We start from the raw sequence: 16,350 nt of genomic DNA, 5'->3' as shown, positions 1-16,350 counted from the left end.
GGCTAAGGACTGTTTTAGCATACAGGGAACCGTCAACACAATGGGATGTGCAATGGCCCTGTATCTCATGCTTGGTAGAGGACACTTTAATATGGCTAAGGCCTTCATAAAGGCCACTGAGGATAGGTTTTCTAAACACATTTTTTAAGCACATGAAAAGGTATAAAGATGTGCTTTATATTTCAATTGAGTCTCGAGCCCAACAAGTAGTGTTCATTTTTCTCCAGCAGAGATACAGTCACACACAGGAATACAGCGCGCACACGCACGCACGCACACACACACTTTTCAATTACCAGACTGGGGAAAACTCTGGGGAAAGAGGGAGTGTTTAGAGCTCAGCTTCTATTTCATCAGTCAATAACGCATCTTTGGGGCAAAGCTGCCACTAATTTAAAAATCTATGAGGAGCAGCGGACTCATGTTCATAAACGCACGAGAGGGAGGCCCAGAGACAGCCCTCCCCCTGGATCAATCACTGTCTCCCATCCACACCCAGGAGAGAATGAAAGGGAGAGGGGGAAAAGGGAGGGAGAGCGAGAGAGCGCGAGAGAGCGAGAGAGAGAGATGAGGAAAAGGTAGTCAGAGGAAAATTCAAGCAACCATGTGGGCAGTGAAGAGAGCTATGGGGTAGAGGGAGAGAAAGGTAAAAAACAACAACAACAAGATGAGACAAAACGGGGCCTGTCCTTAAATCTTCTGACAGTGAGGCTGTAACGCTGCTTCTGTGCAAATAAATACTGACAAGACTCCCTTCTGGCTTTCTCTAGCCCTCTTTCTCTAGCCCTCTTTCTCTAGACCTTTTTCTAGACCTCTTTCTCTAGCCCTCTTTCTCTAGCCCTCTTTCTCTAGACCTTTCTCTAGACCTCTTTCTCTAGCCCTCTTTCTCTAGCCCTCTTTCTCTATACCTTTTTCTAGACCTCTTTCTCTAGCCCTCTTTCTCTAGCCCTCTTTCTCTAGCCCTTTCTCTAGACCTCTTTCTCTAGACCTCTTTCTCTAGACCTCTTTCTCTAGACTTCTTTCTCTAGACCTCTTTCTCTAGACCTCTTTCTTTAGATTTTTTTCTCCCCCACAACATCTTCTTCTCCCTCTTCTTTTATCAATGAAAAGGGGGCCATTGATTGGGGCCGATTTTCACTGGAATCCCTCCAGGACTTGAGGCACTTAAGGTGGCTTGACTGACAGGCCTTCCTCTCTCCTTTCTCGCTCTAATGTAACAACACAGGGTGCTCTGGAGACAGACAGCACAGTGGTCAGAGCCTGCCCACTACCTCAGGGCTATCACACAAACAATTAATGTCCAGTTGAGAAATGAAAATGGTTTGAGTGGTTTTGGAGGCAAACAGAAACAGGGCAATTGAGGGAATGAGAGAGGTGGGAGATAGTGAGAGAGTGACAAAATTTGAGAAAGAGAGAGGGAGGGAGAAAGGGGGAGAGGAAAACTGCAGGAATGTAAGATCATGGCGGGCCATTGACCTGGGTCTGGGATGAGGTGAGGTCTGGACATGGTAGAAGGAAACACTAATTTAACCCCACCAGATCTGGGTTTAACTACTATTAAAAATAATTTCAAATACTTTAGCTGTGCTCGATTGAGCTTGCCTGTTGCAATGGGACCTATAAAAAGTCCCAAAAGTACAACCACCCAACCTAGCAGGTTTAAGCAAACGCTCAAAGTATTTTACAATTTTGGAATACTACTTGAACCCAGGTCTGAACCCACTTCTCCCATTTCAATGTACAACTACTAGTAATTGCATTCCCCCCACACAATAATAACACTAATATGGCCGTAAAACCCAGACCTGTTTAATGCTGTTAAGTGAATGGCACACAGGAGGGCTGTGTAGGAGAGAGTGTATATGCATACATGACCGTGTGCAGCATGTATGAGTGTGTGTAAGTGTGCGTGCATTAATCCTAATGGCACTGCTCTTGCAGACAGATTGCCCTTTAACCTCTGATATACCTTCACACGCACACACACACGCGCACACACACACACAACACACACAACACACACACACACTAGTGTGATACAGTAACATGTATTCAGTTCTTTGCCTGCACCCTCCAGCACCACAATAGTATACATCCTGCAATATATACATTCACACAAATGGACATAATAGTTCAGCTGTCTTTCTGAGAAGAACCGTGTTTACCATGCTGTTGTGCAAACAAGATGTCAGCTGCAATCTTGGGGTGAGAGAAAATATAAGGGTTGTTGGCTCTTTGTTAAGAGCAAAAGAGAAGAGTACAATTAATCAATATGAACCTCAGTATATGCTGCACTAGTCAAAGTAATAAAAAAGCTCTTTCCTTTTCAAAACATACAAGCTTTCAGAGTCTGTACGTCATGTTTTGAGCGCTTTGCAATTCAATACAGTATTTGAACCCATGACAATTAAATAATACCAGATACTATTTTCTGCTTGGAAGAAAGACATAGGAGGACACAGAGACATTACATAGAGAGATAGAGAGAGCAAGCGAAAGAGGGGGAGAGTGAGAGAAAGGGGTACACACAGAGGTGAACAGACAGTGTCTTTCTCCTGGGCCTCCTGTGTGTTGGGAAAGTGCTGTAGCGCTGATTAGCATTAACTGGAATGAAGTGCTCCAAAGTGATGCGGCCGGTCCAGTCTTGGGGGGGCGGCAAGGTGAAGGGCTGACAGATGAAGGGAGGTGCAGTGATAAAAAAGGAAGGTGGAAGCAGTGGAAAAAAGTAGCTGACCCGGGTGGTCTATTACAGTGTAAAATTGAGTCGGACCAAAGTGACACCTGAAAAGAGGTGGTGGTGGAGGAGGAAGAGAGGAACGGGGGGGCCACAGTACATCGGGGAGGGGGCTCTGCTCTCGTCTGGATGCTGGGCGGGCGGCGGTGGTTGCTTAATGGCCCTGGAGTGGCGGCAGCAGTTATTTAAGCGAAGCCGGACGGGGCCCTTAATGGATAGGCAAACTCCCAGAGAGCCGGTGACACGTCTGTGAGAGGTACAAACAGAGGAGAGAAAAGCTACAGGTGTGCATGCTGGTAGTGGTGGTGGGGCATGGGGCTAGATGCTCTCTGTCTGCCATGGCCTTTCTTCTGTTTGAGGAGAGGAAGTGAAGTAGAAATTGCCCTTGTGTTTAATCCCCATGCATTCTATGAACTCTACCAACACCACCTTCAGAGAGAACATTTTTCTTATTTGTTGCTTTGCAATAAAATTACAGTATTGCTATTAGCAATTTTACTACGGGTTGTCTAGCTGGCTGTCTAGGACAACGCATGAGTCATACAGTAGGTGTGAGCGAGGACTGAAGTCAATTAGCTTCTTTCTCCTCATTCAGCTCCGCAAGGATGATGGCAGCAGCTCTCCCTCCCGCTGCTCTGTCTTCCAACTCAACCGTCTGTCTGCTAGCTGGGTTCTCTTCACCGGTTGCTTTTCAAATGAGCCACTGTATCATTCACAGTTAAATTATGGGAATCGTATGTGAATAGATTTTTCAGTACAGCCACAAAGCCTTGCTGAGGGGGGGTTATTTTGTGTGGATGAAAATATACAGTGTTTGTGTAGGGACTGAACAATGCATCGTATGATGATGTGTGTGTATATATAACAGTGACTAACTGTGTGTATGAGTGGATGACTGGGTGTGTGTGTGTGCGTGCGTGTGTCTGGGGAGAGAGGGAGAGAGAAAGGGATAGAGATAGCAAGAGCATGAGAGCGCACACACAAGGTTGCATTTATGTCAACCTTTCTGTTTCATTTAACCCAAACAAAGAGGGAGATATGAGCCTAATATGATGAGGGTCTTTCGCTGACGCGTTTCACTGCATATTAAATGAGGCTGCACAAACCTGGGTACACACTTATCTAGTCAAAAACCATCAGTGTGACCATTATATTACACCAAGTTTGAATAATCACAATAACACCACAGCTGCCGTCACCATTACCACTTCTAATGGCCTGGTGCTATGGGGATTGGCAGACGTCATTTCATCACTCAGGTTGCTTCCCCTGGTGCCTAGTGCGTGAGGACGTACTAAAATGTAACCAGCCGAGTGTATGCATGACGTGCTGTGGACTTAAGGTCCTCTGCTGATTGTCAAGTGTCCCTGCCTTCAGATGACATCAATAAAAAAAGAATAAGCTGAACTCACAGAAAGTCTTGGCTTCGACCGTCTGCTTTCACCACTTTCCTTTATGTGAACGGACATGAGCACTAGGCATTTCTAGCCTATGTCTCTACAATGGTGAGGCAGTCCTCGTGTTTCCTGTTGGTGCCACACCTAAATGGATGAGAACTGCTGTCCTGTCCATGGGCGTGTTAGGGTACTAAACACCACAGGGTTAATGAAGCAGAGAGCTCTAGGAACCTGAATATAGGCATTAAATCACCATTAGATCGGGGTTAATTAAGGATCCACATCCCTGTCTTTTACGCCCTGGTCTCACTCATCAACATGTTCCAGCATTTAGATGGCTCCTGCATGGAGAACAACAAAATGTCTGCCTCTTGACTAACACTTTGCTTTTGGTTAAACAATATGGGTATAAAAATGAAGACGCACAACAACAGCAATGGGTGTGGCTGGTAAAAAAATGTGTCACATTAATCATTCCCTTTGATGAATGAGGAATTAATGGGTAAATAAGTACACGAAGTGGGTAGTGTGGTATGGGCAGGCTGGACAAGAAGAGTGTGTTTTGTGAGAGAGGTTGGGTCTGACAGCATGAGGGGAGAGTGAGAGGTCAGAGGGGGCAGCTGTGGCGGGAAAGGTGGGGGTGGGGTAGCCCGAGGGGGCAAGGGTGTGTGCACACAGAGAGGAGGCGTAAATGGGGGCTCTTGACAGCCCGCACTGGGCAGGGGGGACAATGGGTGCCGGCAGGGACTTGCTGAGGGGGACAATGCTGCCAGAGCCTGCCAAGACCGAGACCACAGCAGACCCTGGGCTGCAGTGTGGAGGGAAAGTATTCATACCCATTGACTTATTCTACATTGTGTTAAAGCCTGAATTCTAAATTGATTTCTGGTAGGTTGGTAGGTTCTCCCATCTCAGTTAAGGAACTTTGTAGTTCTGTAAAAGTGGTCATTGGGTTCTTGGTCATCTTCCTGACCAAGGTCTTCTTGCCCGGTTGCTCAGTTTGGTTGGACGGCCATCTCTAGGCAGTCTGGGTAGTTCTATATTTGTTCCATTTCCCAATTATAGAAACCAGTGTGCTCTTAGAAACGTTCAACATTCTAGAAATTGTTTTATACCCTTCCTCAGCTATATGCTGCACAATCTCGGAGATCTACAGACAGTTCCTTGGACTTAATGGTATGGTTTCTGCTCTGACATGCACTGTATACTGTGGGACCTTACATAGACAGGTGTGTTTCTTCCTAAATCATGTGGCCACAGGTAGGGCTGTGGCGGTCACAAAATTTTGTCAGCCAGTGATTGTCAAGCAAATAACTGTCGGTCTCACGGTAAATTACCATTAATTAACAAACACATTTAGCATCTCCTGGCTTCCAAAAAGTATAATAAATCCATGAAATATAGCCTACACCTTCACAATAAATCCATTATTTATTAAAGACATGTCTAAAGAAGCATGATATGTAGAAAATGTAGTCTATTTCAGAAGAAAAGAATAGCATCCTCTGAGTTGTCCTTATGTTATGTCATGATGAGGCTATGGCATATGGTTGTGGGCTACACTAGTTAATTTAGCAGACAAGATTTGCTTATAATTCCGTGACATTATTTTATATTATTTTATAGTGTGAACAGGGAGTGTGAACATGCGGCTATTCTGTGTTGAGCGGTTAACTCAGAAATAGGTATTCCTATATGCTTAATTAAGAGTTTTTAATGTAACTTTAGTTCTACAAACGTCGGGCTATATGTTTAGATTTTTAATACATTGTAAGGCTGCATGATGAGATTCTAATTCTGATTTGTAAAAAGTTGCTTGAAAGGCTCTGCTTTGAGCTCTGCTTTGTTTTTTGTGCAGGCTGTACAACTCCAATATTTTCTAATTCACAATTTCACTAGCACTTGATAATGCCTCGAATCCCCTTTGTGGCCGTAATGCACCCAAAAAATCCATGCCTTTTGCGTCCCCAAGTGCTGCGTTGTGCCCTTCTCCCTGAGTGTGCTGCACAATCGAAAGCATCGCTCATTCACATGGCTCTCCATAACGTGATCGGGTTCTCACAGGCTACAAGTGAAGAAAGACACATCGGGGACGCAACTGCGCGTGTCCTTATCCAATTCTAAGGTGCATATTGAAGATATTGGAAGAACTGTACACATTTCCTTTTCGTCAGCCAACAAGATGAGTAAGCTTAGCAAACAGCAAAAGCACTAGCCTATGTCAATCTACTATACCCCATAGTACAAAAGTCAACCTATTTTATTCTGTGCGAGAAATAAATAGTCTGGGACAGTTGTGGGATGCGATAGACCACAAATTAATAAAACCACTAGCATCAAAACATATTTTTTATGCAATGTGGCTGACGTAACAGATCAGGAAGTTTAGCTTAAAATGTTGCTAAAGTATAAGGCTATTTCTTCACATTATAAGCGCAGTTCGGCTTTTCACCCCTTGTAAAGCGGATTAATGTGCTTAATTTTAAGAAGTTATTTGGCCACTTTAGTTGTAATACAAACCTTCTTAAAAACATTTAGGCCTATGGGCTACATAAGGTGTGCTATGATTGGAAAAAGTTGCAGAAAAAGGCATTGTTTCTTATGCTGGGCATCATTCACAAGTGATGTACATGTTCTTCCGGCGCCGACAGAGATGGCCGCCTCGCTTCGCGTTCCTAGGAATCTATGCAGTTTTTTGTTTTTTTACGTGTTATTTCTTACATTGGTACCCCAGGTAATCTTAGGTTTCATTACATACAGTCGGGAAGAACTACTGAATATAAGAGCAACGTCAACTCACCACCAGTACGACCAGGAATATGACTTTCCCGAAGCGGATCCTGTGTTCTGCCTTGCACCCAGGACAACGGAATGGATCCCAGCCTGCGACCCAAAACAAAGACGTCATAAAAGAGGGAAACGAAGCGGTCTTCTGGTCAGGCTCCGGAGACGGGTACATCGCGCACCACTCCCTAGCATACTACTCGCCAATGTCCAGTCTCTTGACAACAAGGTTGATGAAATCCGAGCAAGGGTAGCACTCCAGAGGGACATCAGAGACCGTAACGTTCTTTGCTTAACGGAAACATGGCTCACTCGAGAGACGCTAACGGAATCGGTGCAGCCAGCTGGTTTCTTCACGCATCGCGCCGACAGAAATAAACATCTTTCTGGTAAGAAGAGGGGCGGGGGGGTATGCCTTATGATTAACGAGACGTGGTGTGACCACAACAACATACAGGATCTCAAGTCCTTCTGTTCACCGGACTTAGAATTCCTCACAATCAAATGTCGTCCGCATGATCTACCAAGGGAATTCTCTTCGATTATAATCACAGCCATATATATTCCCCCCCCCCATGCAGACACATCGATGGCCCTAAACAAACTTTATTTGACTCTTTGCAAACTGGAAACCACATATCCTGAGGCTGCATTCATTGTAGCTGGGGATTTTAACAAGGCTAATCTGAAAACGAGACTCCCTAAATTGTATCAGCATATCGATTGCGCAACCAGGGCTGGTAAAACCTTGGATCATTCCTATTCTAACTTCCGTGACGCATATAAGGCCCTCGCCCACCCTCCTTTCGGAAAAGCTGACCACGACTCCATTTTGTTGCTTGCTGCCTACAGACAGAAACTAAAACAAGAAGCTCCCGCGCTCAGGTCTGTTCAACGCTGGTCCGACCAATCTGATTCCACGCTTCAAGACTGCTTTGATCACGTGGATTGGGATATGTTCCGCATTGCGTCCAACAACATTGACGAATACGCTGATTCGGTGTGCGAGTTCATTAGAAAGTGCATTGATGATGTCATTCCCATAGCAACGATTGAAACATTCCCAAACCAGAAACCGTGGATTGATGGCAGCATTCACGTGAAACTGAAAGCGCAAACCACTGCTTTTAACCAGGGAAAGGTGACTGGAAACATGACCGAATACAAACAGTGTAGCTATTCCCGCCGCAAGGCAATCAAACAAGGTAAGCGTCAGTATAGAGACAAAGTAGAGTTGCAATTCAACGGCTCAGACACAAGAGGTATGTGGCAGGGTCTACAGTCAATCACAGATTACAAAAAGAAAACCAGCCCCGTCACGGACCAGGATGTCCTGCTCCCAGGCAGACTAAATAACTTTTTTGCCCGCTTTGAGAACAATACAGTGCCACTGACACGGCCCGCAACCAAAACCTGCGGACTCTCCTTCACTGCAGCCAACGTGAGGAAAACATTTAAACGTGTTAACCCTCGCAAGGCTGCAGGCCCAGACGGCATCCCCAGCCGCGCCATCAGAGCATGCGCAGACCAGCTGGCTGGTGTGTTTACGAACATATTCAATCAATCCTTATCCCAGTCTGCTGTTCCCACATGCTTCAAGAGGGCCACCATTGTCCCTGTTCCCAAGAAAGCTAAGGTAACTGAGCTAAACGACTACCGCCCGTAGCACTCACTTCCGTCATCATGAAGTGCTTTGAGAGACTAGTCAAGGACCATATCACCTCCACCCTACCTGACACCCTGACCCACTCCAATTTGCTTACCGCCCAAATAGGTCCACAGACGATGCAATCTCAACCACACTGCCCTAACCCATCTGGACAAGAGGAATACCTATGTGAGAATGCTGTTCATCGACTACAGCTCAGCATTAAACACCATAGTACCCTCCAAACTCGTCATCAAGCTCGAGACCCTGGGTCTCGACCCCGCCCTGTGCAACTGGATACTGGACTTCCTGACGGGCCGCCCCCAGGTGGTGAGGGTAGGTAACAACATCTCCACCCCGCTGATCCTCAACACTGGGGCCCCACAAGGGTGCGTTCTGAGCACTTTCCTGTACTCCCTGTTCACCCATGACTGCGTGGCCATGCACGCCTCCAAATCAATCATCAAGTTTGCGGAAGACACTACAGTGGTAGGCTTGATTACCAACAACGACGAGACGGACTACAGGGAGGAGGTGAGGGCCCTCGGAGTGTGGTGTCAGGAAAATAACCTCACACTCAACGTCAACAAAACAAAGGAGATGATTGTGGACTTCAGGAAACAGCAGAGGGAGCACCCCCCTATCCACATCGATGGGACAGTAGTGGAGAGGGTAGTATATCACTAGCCACTATCAAATATATCACTGGCCACTTTAAACAATGCTACTTAATATAATGTTTACATACGCTACATTACTCATCTCATATGTATATGTATATACTGTACCCTATATCATCTACTGCATCTTTATGTAATACATGTATCACTAGCCACTTTAAACTATGCCACTTTGTTTACATACCCTACATTACTCATCTCATATGTATATACTTTACTCGATACCATCTACTGCATCTTGCCTATGCCGTTCTGTACCATCACTCATTCATATATCTTTATGTACATATTCTTTAACCCTTTACACTTGTGTCTACAAGGTAGTAGTTGTGGAATTGTTAGGTTAGATTACTCGTTGGTTATTACTGCATTGTCGGAACTAGAAGCACAAGCATTTCACTACACTCGCATTAACATCTGCTAACCATGTGTATGTGACAAATACATTTGATTTGAATATATAATTCACAAGTGATAGGCTAATATTGTCACCCATCAGCATGTTCTTGATTTCATCTTGTCTTTACATGTGTGACATTTGTTTTGATTTAGAATCATTATCATGCATCTGTATTGAAACGGGGCAGTGGGAAAAATACATATGTATTTAAATAACGGATGGAGGACACTTTTCCTGATGATTTATATTCATGCCAGCCAAGTAGGTAGGCTATACTCCTGTTGTAAATATAAGCAATGTGCTTATTATTAGAAAAGTTAAGAAATAAATATAGTAGGCCTAGCCTATAGAAAGCTGATGGGATCCTTTTAATTAGCGGCCATCACTCTGTTTTCTCACGGAATTGCATAGCCTAGAAATGTTGCACAACATGAGCTCATGGGCTCTCATGAAGTGTTTGATTCGATTTTCAAATACATTTGCATTGATGTTTGAGTGATTAGAGGGACAATAGAGTGCCAAGTACCAGGAAGTTAGCAAGTTTGGTAGGCTACTAATGACCAGCAGCAGCAGCAGAGCTTGGAGAAGCCTAATTACTGTGACTAAACAGTCATGTGGAATTTGACTACCTTTATGACTCGTGACCGCCGGTGTGGCGGTAATACAGTCCCTGCAACAGCCCTTGCCACAGGTGGTCTCCAATCAAGTTGTGGAAACATCTCAAGGATGATCAAAGGAAATAGGATGCACCGGAGCGTAATAGCAAGGGGGTGTGAATACTTAGGTAAATTAAATATTTCTGTATTTAATTTTCAATACATTTGCAAACATCTCTAAAAACATGTTTTCACTTTGTCATTAAAGAGTATTGTGTGTAGATGGGTGAGAAAAAATTATCAATTGAACCCATTTTGAATTCAAGCTGTAACACAACAAAATGTAGAATAAGTCAAGGGGTATGAATACATTCTAAATGCAATGTAGATACCAATATATTTCCCCTCCTATTCAACACATTGAAGAGTTTAAAAATCAAGAGTAGAATCTCCACAGCAGTTTAACAAAGATACCCATTTTCTCTACTACACCCCGTGAGGGGAAGCTCAGCATCGAAAGCCTCCATGACCTTTTCATTTCCACGGTAACCTGACGCATGGTGAAAACCAACCATTGAGGGGTCTTATGTCTGAGACAAGCAAAGCTGAAGGAGAGGGCATGATAAAAATCACCTCCGTCCCTCTTGTCTATAGAGCTCTGGTCAAACGTAGTACACTATGTAGGAAAGTGTTTCATCTGGGATGTACCCTCCATCTCACCTCAGTCACCTACAGATCATAGTCATATTTGGACTGTGGGGCTGTGCGGACTCAGTAGGTGAGGTGGGTCGAGAGGAACCAGTGACCAGAGGGATGCTGTGAAGTAAACTGTGTCTACTGTCTAGCTCCCAGCAGTCTCTCTGTCTGAGGCCAAACAAGGCGGTATGGCGGCACTGGAAACATGCAGCAACACAACATGTCATAGAGAGGTTGGTGACACACAGAGATTCTGAACAATGGAGGAACATGGTGAGCTAATTGATGCAAATTGCTAATAACTATTTTAATACTAGCGCACACACACATATAGAGGAAAAGGGCAGAGCGATCTAATCCCTGAGAGTGGCCTGGCATATCAGTGGCACCAGGCCTGGACGACAGGTCTGGAACGGAATACAGAGAAGATAAGAGGGAGAGAGAGAGAGGGAAATATATAGAGAGGAAAGGAGAAACAGAAACAGAGAGAGAGAGAGAGAGAGACACAGAGAAAGAGAAAGAGAAAGAAAAAGAGCTGCACAGGCTAATTCATTCAAAACGCCTCACTGGCTTTGACAAGAAACGCAAAGAAAAGAGCCTCAGTGAATTGTTTATTGATCGAACGGGAGAGAGGGTGAGGATGAGAGAGCGAGAGAGAGATAATTAGATCTACATGCAATGAATAAATATCCATTGCCGGAATATAATGATCTGTGAAAAACAGACATCCAATCAAATGATAGGCTTGCTGTATTTACAATAATGCGATATGGTTTCTCTAAAACGCAATCGAACACGATGTTGATCAAATAATACATGAGACCTTAAAGCAGGGGTCCCCAACTACATTTGCCCCAAATTGGAGGTGTCATAATATCCATAAAACCTAGTGGTCAAACAGTTCCAATTGTTTTTCCACCATTCATTTTTCCCATAGGGATTTTTAGAAACACTTAAAATAAGGTCTATTTCATGTAGATTCGGCTCTGTTTACTCTCAGATTCGAAAAAGTACACATCATGCAAGACTATAAATCTCTAGCTGACACCTATGCTAACAGGTATTGTATCAATGTAAAACTTGCACAGGAGAGTTCACAGAATTGTCAATTACAGGAATTTTGCCAATTTATTAATGACTAAATGTAGCTAACATTAGATAGTTAATCCAGAGATTCTTATCTTTGCCTCGATTCGGCAGTCTCGTTCAGATCATCATGGCATTTGTAGTTCTTTATGATAGCCACATTAGCAGATAATTAGGGGGGGGGGTAAATACAGGTGAATATATTGATAAAAGTAACTTTGTCCTAGCAAGATGGATATGGTTAACATCACGCCAGGGTAAACCTACATGAAACACAGCCTTTATGTGTTTCTAAAATCCCCTATGGGAAAATTGAACGGTGGAAAAACTATTGGAACCATTTCCTCTTTTTGCCGCTAGTTTTTATGGGTATTATGACTCATACGGTGGTACTCTATTCAGTCGCGTGTCAAATATAGTACCACAGTTTTCTTGAGGGGACGGTCCGGGGGCCGGAACATAATTGAACAAACAATAATTTCAAACCGTGATTACATTGGGATACAATCACATATGCCTCTATTTATGAGTGGGAATACTTTGGAACATATTTCCTAAATTAAAATCATTGAGCTCATTTCCTGGGGATTTTACAGTCTAAAGCCCCCCCCCCAAAATAAAATAAAAAGTGGTGTGGTGGAAAAAGTACTAAAATGTCATACTTGAGTAAAAGTAAAGATACATTTAATAGAAAATAAAAGTTACCCAATAAAAAATTAAATATAAAAAAGTGAAAGTTACCTAGTAAAATACTACTTGAGTATAAGTCAAAAAGTATTTGGTTTTAAATATACTGAAGTATCAAAAGTAAATGGAATTGCTAAAATATACTTTAAGTATCACATGTAAAAGTATGAATAATTTATAATTCTTTAAATTATGCAAACCAGACGGCACAATTTGTATATATTTATGGATAGCCAGAGGCACACCAACACTCAGACATTCATTTCTAAATGAAGCACTTGTGTTCCTGTCAAAATGTAATGAGTACTTTTGGGTAGCAGGGAAAATGTACATTATTTTGAAAAAGTACATTATTTTGAAGTGTGAAGTGTGAATGAAGTGAAGTAAAAGTAAATGTTGTCAAAAATATAAATAGTAAAGTACAGATACCACAAAAAATGACTTAAGTAGAACTTTAAAGTATTTTTACTTAAGTACTTTACACCACTGCTTAAAAGGAACCTGTCAGCGAATAGAACCTTCATTCTCTCCAGCTCAAAAAGACTAGACAGTGTAACCAACACACCCAGAGAAACTACCATGTCTGCATACAAAGCACAATTGTCAATGTGCTGTGTGGTGCCATCCATGCCAATAACAGTGAGTGATAATTCACACGTCGGTGTGTCATGAAGCAGGCAACGTGAGATGAACCGTTCACCAGTTAGATTAATGTCACCAGATGCCAGACTAGATGCCAAATTAATTACCCAGAAATAATGTCAGGGAACCATATGGTAGCTCAACTGTCCATTTAGTTGACAGGGGAAACATCTATATCCCGGGAAGGTTCATCACTCGTATTGGTCTTCCTTGTGAGATACACTAGATAAGGATTTGATATGTTTAAGGTACAGGTCATATATTAATCATTCCAGAACTTTCCCCAATATTCAGACTTTGACTGCTTTTGTTTGTTGTTGACAGACAGGGTTTTGTCTGGCATCTATTTATATTACATAATGGTCTGTTCTGGGCCATACCACCTTCCCTATATGCAGGGGGTGTCAACTGTCAAGTTTAGATTGCGGGCCTCTTGATACATCTGCCCTGTGCTGACTGACAGAGCTCTTAAAGACCATAAATGCTGACGGATAGAGCTCTTAAAGTTCATAAACGGCATATGTAGATAATTTTCGACATCAGCAGGCCGTGTATCAGAGAAAGAGTTGGGTTGTGGGGGACATGCGCCTTTAAGATAATATAATTTACAGTGCACAGACGGCCCTTGCATTGGTCCTGCGGATCGTTTACAAAGCAGAGGACCGTGCCCCCCCCCCTTTCCCAATCCCACAAATCCGATTTAAATCAGACAACTTGCGCAGTGTGGCTTGAAGTAAGAAAAAGGATAATTAGTAAACAGAGAGCTACTCGGCGGCTTCATTGGCATTCGCGCCGGGTTACTGTGTCGCATTTAAAATGCAGTCTGATGAAGTCTACAAAATCAAACCATTTGTTACTCCTATTGAGGAGGCTTCGGGCCACTGGCAATTAAATTGGAATTAGTGCGGGGGAATGAGATACGGCAGATTCATACCAAGGAGGGGAAACTGTCTGGAAGATGTCTGGAACGCATTCAAGTTTACAGTGGCCAAGGCTCAGATTGTAAATCATTTGGTTTATTTTGTCTATTTCCGCGGTGGCCGCCTCTGTCACCATACCCCACGTCATCACTCTTCTTGTTTGCTTTGTTGTCCTTCTGTTTAGGTTCTGAGAGAAATTCACCCATGTCTATCATAGTCTTGTTTTCTATATACAAATAAACAAGCCCATGATGTATTATTCCTAAGAAATAGACATGTAGAGTACTAAATCCTAATGTAGGGTTGACAGCAATACAGACATTACGTCACACAGGGACGGAACTAGATCAACAGGCTGCCACTCATATGTGGGTTGACCAGTTTATCATACTCACTGATATTCACATAAGTGTAGCGTGTGTCTATGTACTTCCATAGGAATGGGAGCGCATGTGTTTGTATGTTTTTCCTTTGCATGTGACCAAACAGCTTGTGTTTACTGTGCATTTGTGTCCATCTGTGTGTGCATCTGTGCGTCCGCTTTGAATGGAAAAGAGGAAGTGAGAGAGAGATGCCATTTGCTTTGCCACAGCTGATTGGGCACAGTGGAGAAGGGATGGGGCTAACTACGGGAGATAGAGCCCGCTGGCCAGCGAGGGAGTCCGGGGAGGGACAATCATTTGTGCCAGGTGTGATATCCCTCCTAAATATCTCAGACTAATGTTCCTACCGTCCCAGTAAGGCCAGCAGGCCAGTCTCTTTTTATTGGTATGTAACTGTTATGAAAGTTGCATTGTCAATTTGTTTTGTATTTAAAAGCCACTTTAAACGTGTACATGACACTGTCACAACATTTCCCCATGGGGACAATAAAATCAGTAAAGGAGAGAGGGACGGGGATGGACGGGGGTGAGAGAGATGTGAGATAAACGGAGTACAAATGAGAAGGAACAGCTCATGCAGTACAGCTGTCTTCCACAGAGCTCGCCTGGCTGGCCAGGGCAACTGGGCCAATGGTTGCCAAGGGTGTCGATGCTCACAGTCTCCTCATTGGCCACAAGCAATGGGCATTTACAATATAGGGCGTTGTTCAGGTGGGCGGCCAGTAGGGGTCCCTGTGACTGATTGGTCAAAACTTGTGGTTGTAAAAACTTTTCTTTATAAAAAAATGTTGAACCTTTATTTAACTAGGGAAATCAGTTAAGAACAAATTCTTATTTACAATGATGGCCTACCAGGGAACAGTGGGAACTGCCTTGTTCAGGGGAAGAATGACTGATTTTTACCTTGTCAGCTTGGGGATTCAACCCAACAACCTTTCGGTTAGTGGTCCAACCAGTAGGCTACCAGCCGCCCCAAAAGTGTCTGGTCTATCATTAAGGGGGACAGCTAATAATGTAATCAATGTATAAATTAATCTTGTGGCAAAAAAATGTAGACTTTTTTGGGGACAATTGCACTTATATTTTAAATAACTACACTACTTTGTAGTAGCTTATATAATTTAGGTTACATACATTAATGTCATATAGCATTGTCAAATGTAATTCAGAACTATGAGGTGATTATGCATTCAGTTAAAAAATCCTTTGTATTTCTAGTCATGTTGTTTGGTATTGGGAACATCCTACAGTATTACTCTTCATTCACATAATCCCACTCCACTGTCCAAATAGTGTGTTTGACAACATTATTGTTTGTGTGTTTGTGTTTTCCCATCAGGATCAAATGCAAAAGTGCTATTCAATTAAATCCATTACTGTGAAAAACATTGTAAAGATTGAAATAAATGACGCTGTTCACTTGGATGACAAACTGCCACAGTGAAAATAAATTTGCACAGACAAGTCATTTGTAGGTCCGGTGTTTTAAAATACTCAATTGTCTGTCCCATGTTTGTATGCGGTTTTATTATTTTTGACATTGTTTGCAAACTGATATGTGACACGTATTTATGCCAAATAAGAATCTTGTTTTTTTCATAGCTAAACAGGTGGGGCTCAAAACAGGTGGGTCACCACAGTTCTACTACTCCAACTATCCTCCACTTTCAGCGCCTGTAGTGAATTTGTACATAGGC

The 16,350-nt window shown here is 43.1% G+C and overlaps 1 protein-coding gene across 2 annotated transcripts in view; it reads right to left on the bottom strand.

Annotated features, from left to right (window-relative positions):
- The window catches only part of LOC110533532 (zinc finger and BTB domain-containing protein 16-A), a 174,407-nt gene that overhangs the window by 19,418 nt on the left and 138,639 nt on the right, over nucleotides 1-16,350 (bottom strand). The window lies entirely within an intron of this gene.

Source organism: Oncorhynchus mykiss, chromosome 10 (genome assembly GCF_013265735.2).
Source record: "Oncorhynchus mykiss isolate Arlee chromosome 10, USDA_OmykA_1.1, whole genome shotgun sequence".
Classification (NCBI taxonomy): domain Eukaryota; kingdom Metazoa; phylum Chordata; class Actinopteri; order Salmoniformes; family Salmonidae; genus Oncorhynchus; species Oncorhynchus mykiss.
This window is presented reverse-complemented; position numbering and strand designations above follow the sequence as displayed.